The sequence below is a fragment of the Octopus sinensis genome, linkage group LG15 (assembly GCF_006345805.1).
Source record: "Octopus sinensis linkage group LG15, ASM634580v1, whole genome shotgun sequence".
Taxonomy (NCBI): domain Eukaryota; kingdom Metazoa; phylum Mollusca; class Cephalopoda; order Octopoda; family Octopodidae; genus Octopus; species Octopus sinensis.
In genome coordinates, this window is record NC_043011.1 from 50,979,241 (window position 1) to 51,004,533 (window position 25,293).

General features: G+C 38.0%; 1 protein-coding gene across 6 annotated transcripts in view; it reads right to left on the reverse strand.

Moving 5' to 3' along the window:
• The window catches only part of LOC115219634 (paired amphipathic helix protein Sin3a), a 193,601-nt gene that overhangs the window by 109,307 nt on the left and 59,001 nt on the right, over positions 1 to 25,293 (reverse strand). For 4 of the 6 annotated variants that reach the window (XM_029789789.1, XM_036509704.1, XM_029789786.1 and 1 more), the window contains exon 1: positions 11,070 to 11,212. The exons of 1 other annotated variant lie outside the window; for it this stretch is intronic. The gene's annotated coding sequence lies outside the window, so the exon portion shown is untranslated. Of the gene's footprint in view, positions 1 to 11,069; positions 11,213 to 20,303; positions 20,530 to 25,293 lie in introns of those variants that run through there. One more of the 6 variants, XM_029789788.2, reaches the window with a different exon arrangement.

Genomic DNA, 25,293 nt, shown 5'->3' on the forward strand with positions numbered 1-25,293 from the left:
TAACATAAAAATCTGGAGTTCTGGAGCTGACGAACTCTTTGAATGCACTATCAGCATCGGTTTGATTTTTGAACTCCTCTCGCAGGAAATCATCAAGGTGCTTGAAAAAGTGGAAGTTGGTAGGAGAAAGGTCTGGGGAATAAGCTGGGTGGAGAAGAACTTTGTAGCCAAGTTCCTTCAACTTCTGGAGTGTCATTTAGTGAAACATGTGGTTGAGCATTGTCATGAAGAATGATTGGCCCTCTTCTGGGACAGAGGAGTAGCAGTTTTTTGTTCATTTTGGTAATTTCATGGCATTTCTACAGTAATGGTTTTTCTGGGTTTTTAAGAAGTTATAGTGGAGGAGTCCTGCAGTTCACCATAACCTTCTTTTTGAAGAGCTCGGGTTTAGGGAGCTTCATTTTGGTCCAACCACTGCAAAGTACGTTTTTTGTTATTGTACAGAATCTACTTTTTATCACAAGTCACAATACAGTTGAGAAATGGATCGATCTGGTTACAGAGAAAAAGTGAAGAGCAAATTTCATATCTGCTCATTTTCTGATTTTCATTAAAATCATGTGGCACCCAGTTGTCATGCTTTTTTTGACTTTCTGATTGCATGCAAGTGGTTGCAGACAGTTTTCTGGCTAACTTGGGAGTTCTTTTGCCAGTGCTTGACTGTCATCGATGACAGGTGAGCGTCCACTATGCTTACGATTTTCAAAGCTCAGGTCTCCACTGCAAAATCGTTTAAACCATTTTCAAGCTTATCACTCACTGGCCATTTCCTCACCAAACATTTCGTTGATATCGTGAGCAGTTGCAGTTGCTTTACGTCCTTTTGTTAAAGTTGAAGAGCAAAATTGCAAGAACATCGCACTTTGACAGTTCCATTTCAGATGATTGTAACAATGGTGAAAAGAAAATATCAACGTTAATTTATTGATGCATTTAAACAAGGCTATGTCTGTATTATCAGACAATTGGAAAAGAATGTTTAAAAAAATATCAAAACTCTGCAAAGATCCGATACAAACTCTTCATGGTTCAAAACGTTGCTTAAATTTTATTCAACCTGATATTTTTCAAAGTGGTGCCCCAGCATGACCGCAGTCTAATGACTGAAACAAGTAAAAGATAAAAGATGGGGCAAGAAGCTAGTCGTGGAGAGAGGAGGCGGGCGAAGAAAGCAAGGTGAACTTCCTCAAAAAGACAAGATACCAACCTTAATTTTTGCATCACGGATAGAAAGAATAGAGAAGGGAAGGTAGAAAAGTGAAATCAATAAATTCCAGCTAGCAGTTCGTCTTCTGCAGCTAAGAAATCTCAAAACACCCGCCTCTCATTCCAAAAACCATAGCAGAGAATTACGTAATGCTTAACAACAATGTACAAAAGCGGGGAAATTGGAAGAGAGCATACAGACAGACATACGCACAAGGAAAATCGCGTTGAGTATAGACGTGAAGGACAAGAAACTCGGAGTAACAAGAGAATATGAATAATGGGAAAAAAATTTGAACTAATTCCCTCGCCTCCCGCACAAGATTAAGACACAAGTTTTTGGGTTTTTTTTAAATGGTTATTGCGGAATGTGGAATGGGAAGGAGACACGAATGTAGTTCTTCTGGACATTAATATGAAATGGACACGACCGACTTGAATACGTTTGCCATGAGTGTGTATGTATATATGTATATATATATACACACACACACACACATTACACTAGACATGTGGGAATTGGGAAGATGACCTTATCTTTTCGTAAGATGGTTGAAGAATACGGAGAGAGAGAGAGAGAGAGAGAGAGAGAAGAGGGAAATTCTAAAATTTTCCAAGCAATTGCTTGCTCACATCCGACTATAAGCCATGTGTATCATACATATCGCTAGACGGTAGTTACACGTACACAATTCTTAAAACTGATACTAAACACAGACAAGACACATTTGGAGGGGCAGCATAGACTGAGGGGCTGTAATGCCCTTCATGGGAAAGAAAGGAATTCTCAACTGAGACTTTAAGGACCGTCCAAAACTTATCACCTGACAGCAACCGCTACAATGACGAGTGTGTGCCCTGGCATGGCCTTACCTATGACAGCATACCATAATCACACAGTATGCGCCTTTAGCAGGGCATCATACTGATATATATGTATTATAGATACATGTATATTATATGCGAAACTGTTTATATTTCTGAGACACAAGGAAGATTGCTGGAGGGAGTTAAATTTTTTTAGGAAATTTGTTACTTATCATAAATCCCAAATATCGGGCCTCTAAATGATATATGTTGGTACACTGTATACATGCATGCGTGTGTGTTCATCTTTTCGTTGCCTGAAGGATCGCCCGTAAGTGGAAAAAATGATGAGCAATGAAAGGGGTGAATCATCAGTTTCGAAAAACCTAATCTGAGCGTCGGTTCTTCCTTTAACCGTAACACCAACCCACGAGTGGTGGCTGCAGCGGAACAAGAAACATTAACAAGAACCTTCTGTCTTGTATGTCGGTTGAAGAGAAGGCGAGAGAAGAGGAGATTAACCAAGCAGGGAGCTATGTACGTTTTTCACTAGAATCCTAAAAACAGTAGACAAAAATCTTTCTCAAATTATACTACCGTTTCTTTTTATCCCCTCCCCTTTTTAAAAGGAGACATGAATATCAGTTCTTGATATACTAATGCCTCTGAAAATACAATGAAAAAGAAAATCAAGATTATCACGGTTGTATTAATAGGCCAGGTGGCTCGAATCAGGGTGGGGGGGTATAAACAATAACAAAAGGAGACCGATGGTATTCCGTTGGCTGATACGTCTGGAACTTAGTTAATCTATAACACAGGTACAACATCGATTTTCCGGAACCGTTGGTCCCGAAGCCTTTCAGGATTATTGATTTTTTTTTTCCGAACCGGGAGTGGTCACCTTGGCCAACACCCTCTAAATTAAACAAAATATTAAATCTACTTAAATAAGTAAACGAAATACAAGTCCCTGCATATTAGTGTGAATAAGTGCGGTAAGTCGGTACTGTGCCTTTGGAGGAGGCGTTTAAAAATCATTTTTACTCCCATCGCATGGGTGGGGGTGAGACATCAAATAAATAATGTGTGTGGGTGGTTATAATTGATTTGGTGATTCTTAAAAGTTCTTCGCTTGTAGGCTCCATTTCAGTTGGCAGAATCGTCAGAGTCGAAAGCTTCGCAGTGTTTATACTTGTCTTGAGTTCAAATAGCTGCAGAGGTCAACTGATATATGTTGGTACACTGTATACATGCATGCGTGTGTGTTCATCTTTTCGTTGCCTGAAGGATCGCCCATTCATTCTTTCGGCGTGGACACAATAAAGTACTTTCATTGACTTAATCTTTTTTTTCCCCACGGAAGTAAGAGGAAGAGGCAATGGGACATTTTTTAATAAATCATAGATGAAAATAGATGTAGTTATTAAATATTTCAAACAGTAAGTACATTAAGACACTTATTTGGAGACGACGCATGTCAATTTACACTCACAACCACTTCATATTCGAGAAAAGAAAACAGTTTAGGGCTAATTGCTTTTAAAATGAAACCGTAGGGATATAGCATAAAACGGTTGAAAGAGAGAAATGTCTTTGGTGACGCAATACAGCCAATAAAAAAATGACTGATCGATAATGTTAGATGAAGAGGGGTTTGTATTTTGTAGCGTTTTAGAAAATTTTAAACAAAGGAAATATTTAAGACTAACAGTAATTAATCCTTATACACGTACAAGAAATATATTTCGTGGGAGCATTGTAGAAAAATCATGCAAGGTTTTAAAACTACATAGCTTTAAGGAGATTTTGAAAAACACAAGGTATGGTGTTCATAGCGATTGATTGGCGTGTGGAAGTGAAGATATATAGGAGATGAAAGCCCTTCCCCCACCTGTACAAATTTTCGTTGCAGTGTATTTGATAACCGTTTCGAAAGAAAAAAAATACGTATTAGAACAGAAACGATCAAGAGAGAGAGAGAGAGAAAGAAAAGAACAGTATCTAAGAGCGGACGAATACATATAGAAATAGCTTTGGATTAACATGAGGTAGAAACGGAAGGAGAGGAGGATGACGGACAAGAGAGAGGAGAAGGCGGAGGATTGAGTAGAAGCAAAGCGTAGCGGGAGAGGAGAAGGATGAGGTGTGAAATAGACGAGGAAAAGGGGGGAGAGAGAGAGTATGAAGAAGTAACAAAACAAAACAAAAAGATAGGGAGGGAGAGGTGGGAGAACGCGTGGCACAGGAGGATGAGGAGCGGTAAGAGGTAAAGATTAAAATATGTTTGGCTAGCTTGGTTCGGTGGAAGGTTTTGCTAACGAGCCGAGGTCATTATAGTGTGTCGCTGGTTGCCTGCCTCCGCCCACCACTACAGTACTATCTACTACTACTACGACTACTACTACCACCACCATCACTAACAGTCAGCATATAGCAATAGCAACGAGAAGACCCTCTCTGGTTATGTTACTATGTTTAACGAGAGAGAGAGAGAGAGAGAGAGAGAGAGAGGAGATATTTAATAGGACCTCCACCGACCTAGACTACTATCACTCCACCACCACTGCTAACCAAGGTTTTCTGACATGGCAGAACAAGCAAAGGTTTGTTTGAAAAAGAAACACACATATATATATATAAAACTCGAGGGACCACAATCAAGGAAAAAAAAATGTGTATTTTAAAAAAAAACAATCAAGTAATAAAATATCGTTATTAAAGTAATAGAATATCAAAACCTAACTTAAATACGAAAACGGGTGTGGGGGAAATGATTTGGTCGTGTGGTATTTAGGAGTCTAAGAAAATTGTTTCGAATTCCATTCCAAGGAAATCGGTTCCAATTACGTCGCTATTTCTTGACTACAGAAACCTCATGCCTGTGTGTGTACGTGACGCTAATTTTATCTTTTTCTAAGCTTATTTTATCTCCCAAATTTCTTTGAACACTAAATAATAATTTTGTTAAGAACAGTAAAACCTCCCAGGGTCCATCAACGTTTCGTGACCATCATGATTATTCGTAAAAAAAGAATATATAAAACTTAAAAGTAGATCACAGAGACGTGTCTGCAAATACCTGTTTAAATATATATATATATATATATATACATACATACATGCAAAATAACAAACGAATGTGTTTCTGTACAGTAAGAGGAGGTACGGGTGATTCATTAACGAAAATATCAGAGGAAATGTCGAAGTAAAGTTTACATAAGCCAAACTCATTTTTAGTAAGACAGCCGAGTGAGGGGAAATTCAACAGCAGAACTTAATAAGCCCATTAATAATACCAACGACATTTATAGAAGAGATGCTTTATTCTCTAAAATGGTAATGTATGAAGACAATGTTTTAAAATGAACTTCGACAAATTGCAAAAAATCGAAAGCTATATATATATATATAGTTATTGAAGTAGATAAATGAATTATCTTATTACGGATTATTCAAATGATAACCGATACCTGGGTAGCAAAAATCACAACAGAAAAAGCACGGTTGAGGTTACGACCATGGGGCCTAAAATCCTTCCTACACTAAATATATATATATATATATATGTATGTATATGTGTGTAGTGTTCAGTACAGATTAATAAAAACGCATACACAATTACATGCATGATATATTATATAACTATTAGTAAGGAAAAGCATAAAGATTAGAAATGGGAATTGCAAGGTAAAATAATAATAATAGTGAAACTCTCTAACATATATATATATAATAAGTAATAATATACATGTGAGTATAGCTAGCCAAAGTACTTTCCACTTCTAGTGTTGGAAAGACAGAAACGATGGTAGTAGTAGTAGTTGTAATATAGCAGTCTAGTTTGCTCGAACAATAGATGTAAGAGGGGAGGAAACAGGAGAGACAAAGATAGAAAGAGCGTGGAAAACATTTAGTGGACGACAGCAGAGACAATGAGTACAGGCCAACAACGCTCGCTGTTGTTATTGTTGTTTAGCCCCGGGTCAACTCTGATAAAAAGCAGGCCGAAGATCTAAAAGTATTCCAGCCATGGCCATCCCATTTTTTACTACGTTACTTAATAAATCCTTTCTCTACCACGGTGGGGGTGCAACCGAGGGGGAGAGAAAGACTTATTTAACTAGCATCCAACGACCACGAAGGAACTCCTTGGTTGGTTAAGAGTAACGTAATGTGTCCTTCCTTCCTCACACTCAGGGTGACTAATCTGCATCTATTTCTAGCAGGCCGAACGACCAAAGTATAAGAGTCTTTCGTCGTTGTAATTACTACAAGAACGAGTGGCAGCCACATCAACGACCTTCCCCTTCAGTGTGTTATGGTGGTGTTGGTGAAAGGCGGTAACGATGAACCAAGCAACGGAAACGATGCAATTTGATAAAACGAGGGCAAGCAGTAAGAGCTTAAGTGTTCTGATTTTTAAAAAAACTGAAAAAAATATATATATTTATAGATACATGGTCACATAATGTATACACACAGACATACGATGTGCGTGTGGGATTATGTGTGCACGTACAATTCTTAAGACTTTCACATTGCGTGTGGGTGTATATGTTTATATATATATATATATACATGCCATAACACGTTTATCAAAATACACAAGATAAATTGAAACAATAGTAGCCGAACATATGTAGATAGATATATATACACAACTGTGTATATGTTTACGTGTACTTATGTTTCTTGTATATATACACACGTATATTAAATCCTGCGGACTGTAGTAAATTACAGAACTTATATACACACACACATATATATATATATATATATATATAACCTTAATTGCCACTCCTCTAAGCACCACGTCTTCGCTGGTGATCGGAGCCCTTTTTTTGACATGAAGTGTTTGTTATGTTATATAAAGTGAGTGTATATTTATTAAATATATTTGCGACGGTTTAAAGAAAAGGAAAATCTAAACACATTATCTACCGCGTAGTTTTTTTTTTAATCTTTACACAGTAAACTTGAACATTTACAAAACAAGGAAAAAAAGAAACCTTAACCTATATATGTATGTCGTCATATTAAACACGCAGTTTTCTCCCCCCCCTCTATCCGTGTATATATATATATATATATATATATATATATATATATATATACGCGCTTGAATGTTGTGCGTTTCTATTGTCAATCCACTAATGTATACACACATTCGTAGAACATGCTCCATACATTAACAACGCCATCCAGGGGAGCTTCTAAAATAGTCACAACACATGCTAGAAATAGCAGCGAAATCTCCTTCCACTTTACTCGGTGTTAAAAAGTGAAGAAAGGCGTTGTACAATGTACTTTTGAGTGCACTGAAGCTCGGGGGGGGGTAAAAGTATTAAAATGATGGCCATGGCCAGAACGTCTCAGGACAGCTGAAACAAAACAACGCCTTCGTGTGTTCGTGTATTGCATCCACTTCTAATTTTAAACAGCGATTCTCATCTCCTACCGTAAGACATAAAAGTATATATATATATGTGTGTGTGTGTGCTGTATTACAGAGCAAGAAAAGCTATCACAACACCCTGCTTTATTTATACACAAGTTTGTACGCGTACGCTGTAATCTATATATAAACATACAGAAATATACATACTTTATATATAAAGACATTCGTGACAATAAACTTGGCATCGTTACACTACGAAACCCACTCCTCATCTTTTCTAAACATACATACACCGCATGTCAATTGTATTAAAATGTTTATGTAGTACAATTTGTCGTCTCTACGAAGTTACTGAGGCCTCTGGACCAAAGTGTTAGGCGTTTTGAAAAGGGACGTGTGTGTGGTGTGTATATATATATGTCAAGAATGTAACTCGTTCAATCTACTGCTAATGTCTTATTTTCTTCTTGTTGCTATCATCTTCCTCCTGAAATATATATTTATTTATGGTACAGTAAACTGTGTTTCATTTCTCCGATGGCTGTCTTCGTTCTTCGTAGACAGACATTCGACTGTTTCCTTAGTTTAGCTTCTTTCTTTCTTTCTTTCATTTTACCACTCTCCCCTCCTCCTCCTGTTTGTTGGTCCGTCATTTATTAACATTTAAAAGGTAACAAATACCACTAGTAATTTATGAATGCAGAAATAATCCGTGAGCACACACACACACATGTTTTGATACACAAACTTAACACCCTACAAATGGAAGAAACACCCACAGAAAACTGAATGCCAGTTTAGCCTGAGGTCATCCTAAATCGGACAGACCTACCATCAAAGTGATCCAATCGTGGTCATCCTATCTTTACTCTGTTCACTCGTAAGAACAATGTACTCGGGATTATGTTATCCAAAAGTGTTCTAGCTTTCCAGGACAGCGGGATGTGATTTAATGGGGACTTATTTGACATTTCTAGTAATGTCGAGCCTCCACGAAGACGTCCGTCCCCCCGTTGGCTCGCTAAATAAATAAATGTAGCTGAGCTCATCGAAATGAATCATCAGTTTCGAAGGAATATAATATACACACACACATTCATGTGGAGGGAAAGATATCATACTCTTCTTTTGTCCCTGGATCACTAGATCATTGAGGCGTCTTGAGTTTCCTTTTTAGAAGAAAATTTGTGTCACTCATCACCAATCGTCCCTTACGAAATCGACAAAACTCGAGTAAGCAGTATGTGTACGTACACACACACACACAAATGTATAATAAAATACTATCGAGAAGGCTACAAGAAAAAAAAAAAACATAAGTATCATACAGTCACTTACATAATATATATATATATACCTGCGAACATATACATTACGGAAGTATATATATATATATATATTCAGCCCATTGTGTGTGTACAGAAAATGTTTATTTCGCTCAATTACCGAGTATTCAATATATATGTATGTGCAAGATAAACAAGAATCCATGACTGCTAACAAACCTCACCTACCCCTGCAATAGAGTACAAAGTGGAATCGTCCAGAACGTTGACAACGAACATCTACGTATGTCGGGCTAGTCTAATATTCTGACTTTCTACATACCAATCGTGTTCCACCCTATATATATATATAAAACAAGCTCTATGTAAAACGTGAAGAAAAGAGCTGTTTAATGCCATGTTTTAGACGTGGTGAAGTAAAGAGAAATAAAACCTAATTGTACAACTGAAGATTTCATTGATTTTTTGTTTTTTGTTTTCACTGAACAGACGACAAGGAATGGCGGTAGGAGGACTTAAGAGGAGAGAGGTAAAGAAAGAGAGAGGGGGAGGAGGAGAATGAGAAACACTAAGGGTGAGAGGTGGAAATCAGAGAGCGAAAAGTCCTGAAACAAAAGGAGTGAAAAAGAGAGAGAGAGAAGTGGGAGAAGTGTAGATAGAGATAGAGAGAAAGAGAGGTGTGAAAAAGTGGAACACGAAAAGAAGGGATAAAAATAGAGAGAAAAGAGAAAAACGAAATAGATTGGAGAGAGAGAGAAAGAAAAGAAAGAAATAAGGAGAAAGGGTGAGGAAGAGAGAGGAAAAATAGGGAGAAAGAGGAAGCTACAGAGAGAGAGAGAAAGAAAAGAAAGAAATAAGGAGAAAGGGTGAGGAAGAGAGAGGAAAAATAGGGAGAAAGAGGAAGCTACAGAGACAGAGGGGCGGGGGGGGGGTTATTGTGATTGTTGAAATGTGTAGTCGACGGCTGGTGGTGGCGGTGGAGGTGGTGTTAGGTCGAGTTCATTTTTGAATTTGAAGCCCAGTCGACTCGCTCAGACACTGCATAGGAAATAAAGCGCGCTACAAGGAGAGAAAGAGAGAGAGAGGGAGGGGAAGAATTTGTATGATGGAAGGACGGAATGAACGAACGAATACAACACAACAGAGAGAGAGACACCATACAAATATTTTCCTCTCAGCCAGCCTATGTTTATTTTATCAACAATATATAAAATTGCACTACTACAGACAACAAACAAACTACTTCAATTCTATTTTTCTTTTTTTGTTAATACTAAGAACGAAGAATTTCACAGGGAGAAAAGAAAAATATATAACATTTTACAAAGAAAATTTACCAGACGGACATTAATTAAGGCAGGAAAAAGATTAAAAAGATGGTAAAAAGAGAGAGAGAGAGAGACCAAAAAAAAAAAAAGCAGACGGATAAAAATAGAGATAAATTTTTCAGAAATGAATTAACGAGAACATTGGCAATCTACGATGTTCAGAGAATAGAAAAGAAGCCTTGGCTAGCTTTAGTTTTTTTTTCTTTCTTCTGTTTGTGCGTTACGTTTTAGTTTTTGGTTGTTTAGGAAGCAAGAAGACATGATCAGAAATTAAAGTTGCACAAAATCATGTTGTTTAATATATATATAAATAGTATATATATATACTGTTATATTCACGTGAACATAGAAGAAGACTATAGAGAAGGAAAAATATTTGAACCAGATAATATTTTATGGTCGACTGGAACGAAGCCAAAATAACATGTAATGCAGAGATAGATATAAAGTTGATGTGTTTGTATGGAAACGTATGTAAATATATATAAGTGATGTGTAGATAGATTTGTATATGTGTGTTATTATTTAAATAAATGGGTGTGATGTTTTTCAGAAATCGTACCAAATAGCACACGTATATTTATATATATATATACATCTATATACACGCGCAGCACACATAATATAGTATATATATATACAAATGAAAGATGTAGGTCACCCCGATTTGATGCTTCGATGGGGGGAAAAGAGGGGAAATAGGTAAACAAAATAAACAACCGGTCAAACAAAAGCAAAATCGGCACAAAAGGAATATTTACTTCTGGTCACCGTTTTGACAACAAACAAGATCAGAAGAAGAGGATAAAATGCCCGTAGATATTGGATAGATATAAGTGTGATAGCAATTGCAATATTATGGTTGGGCATTCACGTCAATGAGAGAAGAAAAAAAAAAGGCACACGACACGGATATAATGTTGTTACATATGTACATTGAAAAACTACGAAACCTGCGGCCCCGGTCGAACATCTGACGAAAATATCCTAACTTATGGAACATCCAATGTGTGGAGAGAAGAAATCAACGATATTTACCTTCAGACATTGGATGATGACGGCGATTTTTCCCCAGTTATTGAAAACGAGTATGGCAAACTAGCCACATCTACCACCATCAGCGATGTACCATCCTAACTTCTCTAACAACATTTGGAAATCCCTTACGTCATTCTCGTCAGCCAACCAGCGACGAGCGGCCACTTTGAAACGCCAATGGAAAAACATGGGCTTGTCTTCCGGGTTAGCAGTCGTCGTAGCAATCAGCTTGCTAGCAAGACGCGCCATCCAGTGTCGGTGGTGGTTGGCAAAGCTTGCAGCTGTGTTGCTGAGGTGATTCTCAAGCGAAAGCACACACCACCTTAATAATGGTTGTTTTGTATTTTAACTGCGGAAACTTAAAAAAAACGAGAACAATAATCTGATACAGATGTCGACTAAGGGGAGCCTTTCGAACACTTTAATCTGCTGGAGATAGCAACCAAATCTCACTCTAACCATCTGATTAAAAAGGAAGGACATTGTATAGACGTCGCAGCTAATAATATCACCACGCAGGCCATGAGAATAGTAACATTACTGCACACTACAAACCAACTAAGCAGCCTTTCAGCAATAAGACATTTGAAATCGTGATATAGACGAAGGCGCCTCTCGATCGCTTTAATTTACAGGAGATAGCAACCAAATCTCACCGTACCATTTGATACAAAGGAAGGACAGTGTGGAAGACGCGGTTAATATTACCATAGAGGCTATACCATACGCTATATGAGTGTAATAACATTAGTACGAAACTATATAAACCAACAAGAAAATTATAGAAAAGGTTGATTGTCCAGTTCGAAATAGTGTTCATGTTTTAGTACCGAGTTAGCGCCAATGAAGTTAACCGCCGATCGAAGACGTTCCTCCCATGACCGTCGCCCTCTCTCCTTCCTTTCTTTTACTTTCAGACAGTGTATCTAGAAACACGTTATCCATTTTTTAAATTCTTTTTTCATAAAAAAAAAAGTTGGGTGTGATCTGAGAAAAAAAATTTGGTTGCGATTTCTAAACAGGTGACGCGATCATCGTTGGCGAAATTAGGATACATCGTTAATCGACTGATGGTATCCTTATAAATTGTTTCAGTTAAATCAGATTACACACATACATATATATATATATATTACACACGCACACACACACAGAGACGTGTCAGGTATCAGGTTTCTGGGAGTGAAATAAATAAAAATAACCAGTGCAGTGCACTGAAATAAAACTAATTATCTTTGTTACCAACAAGAATAATAATTCAGCAAAAAAAAAAAAAATTTTCATAATTTGATTTAGGAACCAAAAACGAGCAATCAGCCACCCGGATGATACCGCGGAAAGCATTCGGTCTAGTAAACATTTTGATTTGTATTGCATTTCTGCCTCGATTCTTCTTTGTTGCATGAAAGTGTGATGTAGCTACTTTGGTGAAGGATTGAAAATTGTTAGCAGCGTGTATGTATGTATGTATATATTTGGGTATGTGTGTGTGTATAAAATGTTGATTTAAATTTCTTATATATGGTCTTTTGTTTCTTTTCTTTTAGTTTATTTTAATAGTTAGGGTGGCAGAGGTTTGACATAAATCTTTCTTATAAACTGGGTGTGAAAGAACATTCGACGCTCATATTTTCTCACCGAAAATTGTTACGAAAGAATCGAGGCGACTGGGTTCGATAACAAGCAGTAACCCTCCTCCTCCTTCTTCTCATATTTGTTGCTAATGCACATATGATATGCATGTGCGCACTTTTATACTACATTCAAATTTCGCTGCCGTGTACTAAACCGCATACGTACGTACATACATTTATTTATACTAGCAAGGAAAACCTTTTTCGAGAAGCAGGGTCGCAGGTTGCTCATGACTGATTTATACGTACATGCATGCATAGATACAGTTGCTTGAAATGGAATATATTTTTCATAATTTGATAGGAAAACAAAAAAAAAACTTGACCAAATTGTACAGCATGAAGCAATAATGATATTCCAGCAAAGAGGTTGAAGACAGATAGTAATCTCCCAGGTATGGTAGGAAATGAAACAAAGAAGGCCAAGGATGCCACCCTGTTTATCACCACTGCCTGGATTTTGAATGGCTTTAGTATTGCAAGCCTTTAGACTAGATCTACCACCATCACTTTCCTTCTTTGCCATGGTTTTCTTGTATCAGTTGGAGTGGGTATCAACTGTGATCTGCAAAAGATCAGCAGAGATAATGGCCACAGATTATTCTCCCATACCTGCCATCAAACATTCTTTTGCAGTAGCATAAATCAGACTGGTCTTAGATGAAACAAACTCACACACATACCCAAGTGCATTCACAAGATATGGAACAAACAGAAACTGTAAAGGAAGAGAGTCGCTCAAGTTTTCACACAGGGCTCTATCGAGAACAATGTGGATGCAAACAAAATTCTAAATCATACAGCCATGGCTGAACCTTTATCCTATTTTGTAGAATAAGGTGTAGTGTATTCTTGCGTTATCAAAGAAGTAAAATATTTGTCCATAACATGCTGCTTGAAAAGCAGAAGTAACAACAATATCATATATATAATCATTTTAATGTTCACTTTTCCATACTTGTCTGGATCAGACAGAATTTGTTGAGGCTGGATGTTCTTTCTGTCAATAACCCTCATCTGTTTCGAAACTATTTTCATGAAAGATCAAACAACACTACTTGTATGACAGTGTCATTTACAATTATCATGCAATGTGAAGACATTGAGACATAAACGCATGTACATATTTAATGTGTTTGTGTGCATAAAAGGACAAGAAAGTAATATCTCATCCAAAAATGAAATTTTTTATAAAATTCAAAAAATATCAACTGGATTATAGCTGGGAGATAACAGTTTACTCAAAGTAGCTACCCTCATTTCCACTGTGGCCTCAAGACAGATCCAGAACCCGGTGCATGCGTTTCTTCCCTATGTCCCTGGGAGGATCTTTGAACACCTCCATGATCTTGGTCACCAGCTCAGCCTTGGTGTTGCAGGCAGAGCAGTTGGTGTCTTTCTCAACCACACTCTTCACATAGTAATCCATGGGGTTAAGTTGAGGGAATTAGAAGGAAAGAATTCGGTGCTGGTGAAGCAGAAATCCTCTCACGACCATTTCTGTCCCCTTTCCAGAGATATGGCAAGGAGACAAATCCTGCTACCACACATGGCATTCCAGCAAGCAACCCTCTCCAGCCAGGGCTTGACCACAGTCTCCAGCAGTTTCATAAGGCTACAGAAGGAGGAAACAGTTGATTTAATAAGAAACCCCAGTGCATGGCTTGTACTTATTATATCAACCTGTCGTCTGCTTTGGGAAGAATGAAGACTGAATGGTTAAGTCAATCTAGGTAAGAATTAAATTCAGAGAATATTAGAATTTAACCAAATAATGATTTTTAACATAAGCACAAGATCAAGAATTTGCAAGGACGAAATAGTCAATGAAATTTCTTTCTGTACTTAACTTTCTACATCTTTTATTAACATGAGAAGGACAAAAAGCTAATGAGAACCTTGGTAGAATTTGAATTCAGGATTATAAACAAACAGAACGAATAGGCGCAGGAGTGGCTGTGTGGTAAGTAGCTTGTCTACCAACCGCATGGTTCCGGGTTCAGTCCCACTGCGTGGCACCTTGGGCAGGTGTCTTCTACTATAGCCTCGGGCCGACCAAAGCCTTGTGAGTGGATTTGGTAGACAGAAACTGAAAGAAGCCCGTCGTATATATGTATATATATGTGTTTGTCCCCTAGCATTGCTTGACAACCGATGCTGGTGTGTTTATGTCCCCGTCACTTAGCGGTTCAGCAAAAGAGACTGATAGAATAAGTACTGGGCTTACAAAAGAATAAGTCCCGGGGTTGAGTTGCTCGATTAAAGGCGGTGCTCCAGCATGGCCGCAGTCAAATGACTGAAACAAGTAAAAGAGTATCACAAGGATTTTGACTGACACTCTAACAATACTGCCACCATCCATCACTCTCATATCATGAAGTAATTGCTTCTAACTCAGACAGGAGGCTAGCAATCTTTAGGGGTCAGTCAATTACTTCAATTTTAATGTCTGAAAGGATGAAATGCAAAGCTGACTTCAGCTGGATTTGGACTCAGAATCTAAAGAACCGGAACAAATCTGCAAAAATATTTTTGCCTGATGCTCTAACAATTCTGTCATAATCTACTACTCTCACATGATATGAAATAATATATCATGGGATATGCAATGACATATCACATGAGATATGCAATAAACAAACATGATTGGCACAAAATCAGGGCCATGCCAAGAAGTTAGGAATATGGATAAAAATATTGATCCTGATACATGTTTTTTATTTTTATCAATGCTGGATTAATGACTGACTTTATCAATGCTGGATTGGAGTGATGAATTTGTAGAGTTGTTAGGTTGCTAGAGTGATGGATAGAATATCTTGCAGTATTTGTTTCAACCTTCTACACACTGAGTTGAAATCCCATTCATACCAACTGTACATATGAAAGGCTTCTTTCAGTTTCTGTCAGTCAAATTCAGCCACAAGGCTTTGGTCAGCCTAAAACTATAGTTGAAGACACCCTCGATGCCATAAAGAGGAGCTGAGCTCAAAATCATGTGGATGGGACACAAACTTCTTTACACATCTATGTTTGTACCTATCATCATTTTCAATTTGTTTTCTATGCTGATGAAGGTTAGACTGACCATCAAGGCTTGAATCACTTCTTATTGGGAGCAACTGCTCCTAAAGACTGGTGCGTTTCTTATGACTTGTTATCTTTCCCAGCTATAACCAATTTACAGAGAATACAATGTGCATTTTCTGATGGCACCGACACTAGAGAGATTGAATGCTCCCCTGAGAGACAGGACGTCACAAACCTACACTCTCTCTAACCTTTTAACCAACCACTTTACAGTGTGTAAACTATGTGGAAAGCCTTGTATACAATATTAATTTATTTGTTTCAGTCATTTGACTGATCATGTTGGAGCACCATCTTGAAGGATTTTAGTTGAACAGACCAACTTATCTTTTAAGCCTAGTACTTATTCTATTGGCCTATTTTGCTGAACTGCTAAGTTATGGGGATGTAAACACACCAACAGCAATTGTCAAGCGCTGATGGGGAGACAAATACAGACACACATATTATATATATATATATAAACACGATGGGCTTCTTTCAGTTTCTGTCTACCAAATCCACTCACAAGGCTTTGGTTGGCCCATGGTTATAGTAGAAGACACTTGCATAATGTGCCATGCAGTAGGACTAGCCCTGGAACTATGTGGTTGAGAAGAAAGCTTCTTACCATACAGCCATGCTTGCCCCTACACAAAAATCTACCCAGGTATGGCTGTGAAAAGGAAAGCTGAGTTCTGTGGTTAAAATGTTTGCTTTGTGGGTTTAGGGTTAAGTCCTACGGCATAGCATCTTGGGTACATATCTCCTTATAGAGCTTCAGTCTGACCTAAGTCTTGGTAGGTAGAAACTTAAGGAAGCCTGTCATATGCATACAAGTGGATAGACATAAAGTATGTATATGTTGATGTCTCCTTGGTGTGCTAGTTGTGAATGAATGTCACTTTCAAAAAACCTGTCCATTTGGTTGCAATTTTCCGTAAAAACATGTCTGGCCATTGTGCTGTTTGTGTAAAGATGACAAGCAGAAATATTAACTTACAAGAAAACCAGTGAAGATTATCAACAGAAAGAGCATTGTCCCTGTCTCTGCAAGAATGGAAAAGTGGGCATCAAAATGATGATGTTGATTATGGTCTCTCACTCTCACACACATTGAGTGGATTTGGTAGATAGAAACTGAAAGAAGCCTCTGGTATATATGTATATATATCTATGTGTGTGTGTCTTTGTGTCTGTGTTTGTCCCTCCACCATCACTTAACAACTAGTGCTGGTGTTTACATCCCCATGACTTAGAGGTTTGGTAAAAGAGACTGACAGAATAAGCAACAGGCTTTTAAAAAATAAGTACTGGGGTTGATACATTTGACTAAAAATTCTTCAAGGTAGTGCCCCAGCATGGCCACAGTCTTATGACTGAAACAAGTAAAAGATAAAAGATATCTGTGTGTGTGTGTACACATACACACACTTAGCACTTGGTTGGGCAACCTTTGGGAATGTGGAAAAGTCCTAAGGCTTCCATGAAGATTAACCCTTTTGTTACTGTATTATTTTGAGATGCTCTGTGTTTCTTTCAATTATTTTAAATATAACAAAGAATTTAGTAAAATAACTTAGTTATCATTCAGCTAGTGTTAGGAACATAAATTGTGACTAAGGTTTGGTGGAAGATATTAATTCAAAACTTATGAAAACAAGACATTTGTATTACAGAGCCAGACGCGGTTTCAGGCAGGTTGGTATCAAAAGGGTTAAAAGAAAGATCTTCAACATGTACATCCTGCCAGAGAAGATTTATGGTAGTGAAACATGGGTTCTCAAACACTACAACAATCACGAATGCTCTCATTGCAGCTCAATGGTAAACAGAACGAATCATGCTTGGCATTACATTGTGGGACAAGAAAACCAATGCTTGGATTCAACAGCACACGAGAGTCAACGACATCATAAGAACCACCAAAGATATTAATAAATATAGATAGGCTGGCCATATTGTTGCAACTGAAGGACAATCAGGGTTACAGAATGGACACAAAAATAATGGACAAGATCAAGAGGCTGATCAAAGACACTACCTGGGCCCTACATGGACATGACTGACCAGAGACAGCCAGCAGAGGAAGGAATCCAGGAAAGGGTTCATCACTCCTAAGGAGTGATGAAGCCCTAGATATTATTATAATTATAAAGGTGGTGAGCTGGCAGAATTGTTAGTACATCGGGCAAAATGCTTAGCAATATTTCGTTGGCCTGCTCACTTAATCAGCAGGAAGGTGTCATTCAAAGGCTAAAATGATGCAAAGCACATTGTGACCGGCGATGTGTAACAGCATCTGATAGTCTGGTTGGTTGAGTAATATATATATATATATATATATATCTGCTGAGACCCCCTTCGGTCATGACTGAACATGGGATTGCACCTAGAAAGTTACCCTCCGAGGCAAGGTTGTTTATGGAAGACCAGCAGTCGCCCATGCATACCAGCCTCCCCCCACTCCACGCCACCAGTGTTATCCAATGGAAATCAAAGGCCAATAGAGCTTGGCACCTGTGACGTCACAACTCATTTCTACAGCTGAGTAAACTGGACCAACGTGAAATAAAGTGTCTTAAGAACGCAACCCGGTCTGGGATTCGAACTCACAACCTCATGATCATAAGCTCGACGCTCTAACCACTGGGCCATGCACCTTCACAAACACACACATACACATCTTTATGTACACATGCATATAATTTTTGCAGAGTCAAAAAATTTATGGCATTAGGAAGGGCATCCAGCCGTAGAAACACTGCCAGATCTGACTGGGCCTGATGAAGCCTTCTGGCTTCACAGACCCCAGTTGAACCGTCCAACCCATGCTAGCATGGAAAACGGACGCTAAACGATGATGATGAGATTACGTGATTGCGGAATGAGTGTGTAGTTCTTTCATTCGTATTACTAGAATTGGTAAGGTGATCACAAAATACCTTTCTGTATGTTGTTGTGCCTCTTTATAGTCTGAGTTCAAATACCACTGCAGGTGATACTTGCTTGTTATCCAAATAAGTATCAGTGATGTAGTGTGGTTTACATATTTGATTATTCTTCACCATCATCATCATCATCATCATTTTATGTCCACTTTTCCATGTTCACATGGACCAAACAGAATTTGTTGAGGCAGACATTTTTCTATGGCCTACTCTCACCTGTTTCCAAGCTAGCCAAAATTTTCCCATAACTAGACATGTCTTTCATGGAAGACTAGAAAGGCACAGCCTCACTTGTATGCGGATGATGCTCGTTTACAACCGTCAAACGATATCTGGACAAGGGTACAGACAAATACATGCACACACACACACACATGTTTCTTTCAGCTTCCATTCAGCAAATCCACTCATAAGGTTTTAGTTGACCCACAAGTATAGCAGAAGACACATGCTGAAGGTGGGATTGAACCTAAGACCACACGAATGGGAAGCAAGCTTCTTAACCACACAGCCGCTGCTGTTAATAAATTATGGCCGTGTGCCTATGTAAGAAATCAATATATTTGCAGTTTGCGATGTGTGCAATGCTGTGCTGCTGCACATACAGCAAGCCAGTCCAGTCAATGCTGCTAAACATGAAGGAACACATGACAATGGTGGGGAAGGTGGTAGTTATTGCAGTGATAATGATGATGGTAATACAACGCACAGATACATACATACATATATATATATATTATATATAAACCAATTCATGGAAAAGACAGATACAAAAATGAACAAATACATTATACATATATTATATATATATATATATATATATATATATATACACACACACATATTAAGTTGTCAGAGTAAATCTTCAACTTGCTATAAATACAAAATAGGCGATACGATATAATTCGGGAAAATCATTGTTGATGTTTTAATGATCATTCTTTCAAAATATAAAAGGAAAATAAAATGCACTTAAACACATATACATACAGGCAACCACACAGAGACAATGTGGTGCTGCAGGAAACCTGGCTGCGGTTACTAAGATGAAACCATTAGAAGACTCCGAGTGCAAATATGTATGTGAAAGTGGGCAGTGGCAATTTGAATGGGGTGGGTGTACACAAAATGAATATATATATATATATATATAATATATATATATATATATATATATACACACACACACATATTAAGTTGTCAGAGTAAATCTTCAACTTGCTATAAATACAAAATAGGCGATACGATATAATTCGGGAAAATCATTGTTGATGTTTTAATGATCATTCTTTCAAAATATAAAAGGAAAATAAAATGCACTTAAACACATATACATACAGGCAACCACACAGAGACAATGTGGTGCTGCAGGAAACCTGGCTGCGGTTACTAAGATTAAACCATTAGAAGACTCCGAGTGCAAATATGTATGTGAAAGTGGGCAGTGGCAATTTGAATGGGGTGGGTGTACACAAAATGAATATATATATATATATATATATATATATATATATATGTATGTATGTATGTATATTGAAATGGAGGGAGACAGCATTACTACTACGAATATGTAAACTGACCTGCTGAATCCCATCCGAACAAGAGAAGAAAATTCCATGGTTCATCAAGACATAGGTGTCGAATATTCAACTGGAGTGCAGTTTCCATGGTGTCTTTGCAGAACAAGTTAAGAGGACAGCCGTCTCGCTGCACAGAGTGAAGAGCCAGCCAGTTTGAGTCAAGCTAATTTGACAGCGACACAAGGTGAGGTTTTTCAATAAAGCTGGCTCTTTTGTCGACTGATAGTAGATAGGTAGAGCACCTTTGATGGATGGATATAGAGTGGAGACAGCTGAGGATTTATATATATATATATAGTGATCATCGAAACAGAATGAATATACACTCAGTCTTACACACACACACTGATAAAATAAAATACACACACAAACATATAGATACATACATGCAAATACACTACACAAATATGCATGTATATATATATATATATTCTCCCTTGTTTATAGGCATACACGTGGCTGTGTGGTAAGAAGCTTGCTTTTCAACTACTTGGTTCCAGGTTCGGTGGCACCTTAAGCATATGCCTGCTACTATAGCCTTGGGCTGACCAAAGCCTTGTGAATGGATTTGGTAGACGGAAACTGAAAGAATGCTGTCGTATATATATATAGATATGTGTGTCTGGGGTCAATTTGTTCAACATGACCACAGTAAAATGAATGAAACAAGGAAAAGAATAAAAGAATATATACATATAGACACACAAATACACTTATAAATATGCCATACACACACACACACACATATATGTGCTACATATAATACTCTGCCATCATTATGATGATGATGATCATCATCATCATCATAAGTCCATTTTTCCATTCTGACATTAATTTGATGTATCTTTCCATATCATGGCAATTTATTGTAGTCTTTTGTCATCTAGTATCTGGCAGCACAGAAAATTGGCCATCCTTGTGGCTTATGTTATAGTTTTTACAGCTTGATGCCCTTCCCATACTGTAAAGTGGGCTGGGTGCATTTTATTGGGCCACTGGGTACAAGAGAAAATAGCTGCAGCTGGAACAGAGTTGCTCTACCCAGAATAAGTATTTATATTCAGAATTAGTGCTCTCCTAGAAAGATTGCCGCCTCACCTGGGGTTGTTTTCAAAATATCCATAACTACCCACTTTGTTTCTTCCCATTTTTGACTTATTTTGTGTGTGTGTATATTGAAATGCAAGTTAGATAGTACATACACATCATAATTATATGTACATTATATATATATACCAAATTAATAAATAAAACAAATGCATATATACATACATATATGTACGTACCTATATATACATGCATATATGGGTATAGGACACCAAAAAAAACGTTGAACACAATGAGAAACAAAAACATAAACACAAAACCAAGGAACTGGACATTTTTCTTAAACAACGAAAAAATAGAGTACAGGACAAATAATATATATATATATATACACACATATGAAATTATGATAATTTCAATATCATGATTAGCGAAAGCGAAACAGGTCTCTTTCACTTATAAAATATAAATTCTGTGCATTTTCCTTCTTTTATTTTGTATATATATCACTACACTCACGGAGTGGTTGGCGTTAGGAAGGGCATCCAGCTGTAGAAACACTGCCAGATCTGACTGGCCTGGTGCAGCCTTCGGGCTTCCCAGATCCCAGTTGAACCGTCCAACCCATGCTAGCATGGAAAGCGGACGTTAAATGATGATGATGATGATGGTGATATATATATATATACATATATTTAGAATGTAAGGGGTTTGGCTCATTTGTGATCTAAACGAATAAGTATGTTGGGTAAGTGCTATAGTTGGTCGATCTTTAGGTTCCAAGATCACAACTAAGGCTGGGTTTAGGGACCTGTGTTAGGGTTCCGTTATAGTATGTATATATTGTATTAGAGTAAAAATCAAAACCAAGGCAGAACAAGTCTCTCAAGTCATTTAGAATAATTTAATTGGGGTAAGGTGAATTTGAAGTCTTACAGTTATTTCTGGGATAACCCAAGTAGTTGGCTAGCATATCTGTGCACGGGTGTTCCGTCATCAGACACGGCATGAATATTTTGGACGAGGAAAAATAAAATTCACAGTTTATAAGGAATAAAATAGTAAAACAGTGATGCATATGCTCTTGGAAAAGATAAGTTAACATTCTTCTCCTCTTTTAGTCTTTTACTTGTTTCAGTCATTTGACTGCGGCCATGCTGGAGCACCGCCTTTAGTCGAGCAAATCGATCCCGGGACTTATTCTTTGTAAGCCCAGTACTTATCCTATCGGTCTCTTTTGCTGAACCGCTAAGTGACGGGGATGTAAACACACCAGCATCGGTTGTCAAGCAATGCTAGGGGGAGAAACACAGACACGCAAACACACACACACACATATATATACGACAGGCTTCTTTCAGTTTCCGTCTACCAAATCCACTCACAAGGCATTGGTCGGCCCGGGGCTATAGCAGAAGACACTTGCCCTAGATGCCACGCAGTGGGACTGAACCTGGAACCATGTGGTTGGTAGCAAGGTACTTACCACACAGCCACTCCTGCATATATTCTTCTAACAACTTTTATTCTTTATAAACTGTGAATTTTATTTCTTGTAAATTGTAAATTTTCCCTGTCTAAAATATTCATACCATGTCTTTGATGACAGAATACCCAGTGCACAGATATGCTAACCAACCACTTGGGTTATCTCAGCAACAGCTCTAAGACTTCAAATTCACCTTACCCTAAAGAAATTATTCTAAATGTCTTGAGATGCTTGTTCTGCCTTGGTTTTGATTTTGCCACTAATATATCAGCAAGCTGGCCGAATCGTTAGCAATGCCTAGTAGTATTTCGTCTGCCGCTACATTCTGAGTTCAAATTCCGGTGAAGTTGACTTTGCCTTTCATCCTTTTTCGGGTCGATTAAATAAGTACTAGTTACACACTGTGGTCGATGTCATGGACTTAATCCCTTTGTTTGTCCTATCTATGTTTAGCCCCCTGTGGACAATAAATAAATAAATAGGAGTGGTTGTGTAGTAAGTAGCTTGCTAACCAACCACATGGTTCTGGGTTTAATCCCACTGCGTGGCACCTTGGGCAAGTGTCTTCTGCTATAGCCCCGGGCCGACCAATGCCGTGTGAGTGGATTTGGTAGACAGAAACCGAAAGAAGCCTGTCGTATATATGTATATATATATATATATATGTATGTGTGTTTGTCCCCCTAGCATTGCTTGACAACCGATGCTGGTGTGTGTTTACGTCCCCGTCACTTAGCGGTTCGGCAAAAAGAGACCGATAGAATAAGTACTGGGCTTACAAAGAATAAGTCCTGGGGTCGATTTGCTCGACTAAAGGCAGTGCTCCAGCATGGCCGCAGTCAAATGACTGAAACAAGTAAAAGAGTATATATATATGTATGTAAATCTTTTTAGGAATGGTGAATCTTGAAGCAGATAAAGCTATAAATAACAGCATGTAAATATTAATTAAAAATCCTTTTGGCTGAAAAAAGCCAAAGGCTGCTCATGATACTTGAACCCATATCTCCTGTAAACAGGTTTACTTTTTCTATCCAAAGGGTATTTTAACCCAATATTTACAGCTTTGTTTGCTTCAAGATTCACTCTCCCAAAGAAAATTTATTTGCTGCTCTTAAAGTTTCTAAATTCTCATATCATCAAAAGCAACATACATAGACCATACGCACGCACGCACACACACACACACCTTTCTATTGTTTTCCTTTTTTAAATTGCAGTTATCTATTGGCTGCAACTCCTGACAGACTTGTCACTGTCGTTTTGGTGATGGAGCAGGGTCTAAACTTAGAATCTTAGAGGATTTTAAGAATTCTATGCATCCACTGCCCTGGACTGGTACTTTTCTATTGATCCCGAGAGAATGAAATTCATAGCATGACCTTGTTGGGATTTGAAATTGGAGTGTAGAAAATCAAAACAAATACTGTAAGGCATTCTATCCAACACTTCTATTTTTTCATGCTGGCGAAGATAGAAAGGCCCAAATCCAATTTCTTTATTGCCCACAAGGGGCTAAACAAGAACAGACAAAGGGATTAAGTCGATTACATCGACCCCAGTGCGTAACTGGTACTTAATTTATCGACCCCGAAAGGATGAAAGGCAAAGTCGACCTCGGCAGAATTTGAACTCAGAATGTAGCGGTAAACGAAATACCTATTTCTTTATTACCCACAAGGGGCTAAACATAGAGGGGACAAACAAGGACAGACATAGGTATTAAGTCGATTACATCGACCCCAGTGCGTAACTTGTACTTAATTTATCGACCCCAAAAGGATGAAAGGCAAAGTCGACCTCGACGGAATTTGAACTCAGAATGTAGCAGTAAACGAAATACCTATTTCTTTATTACCCACAAGGGGCTAAACATAGAGGGGACAAACAAGGATAGACGAACGGATTAAGTCGATTACATCGACCCCAGTGCGTAACTTGTACTTAATTTATTGACCCCGAAAGGATGAAAGGCAAAGTTGACCTTGGCGGAATTTGAACTCAGAACGTAACAGCAGACGAAATACCGCTAAGCATTTCGCCCAGCACACTAACGTTTCTGCCAGCTTGCTACCTTTTACGCAAATATATATAGAAAGGCCCAGTTCCATCGTATATGTTCTCATCTGGACCCCTTGTTATCTCATTCACAATGTTTAGCATCAACATCATCATCAGGCTCCTTTCATCTTTGGTAGTTTGATTTTTCTTCATCTACCTTTCATCATTCATGTGTATCCCATGTCCCTATTAGTGCAGTCTTGTCTCTTGTACACAATGGATGATTTCTGGAATGTCTATTTTCTCTCTTTGTTCACTCATGCTCCACTGTTCCATGCAATCTTTTATTCTTTCACTTGTTTCAGTCATTTGACTGTGGCCATGCCCCAGGACTTATCCTTTCTAAACCTAGTACTAATTCTCTCATTTTCTTGTTGCTGAACCACTAAGTTA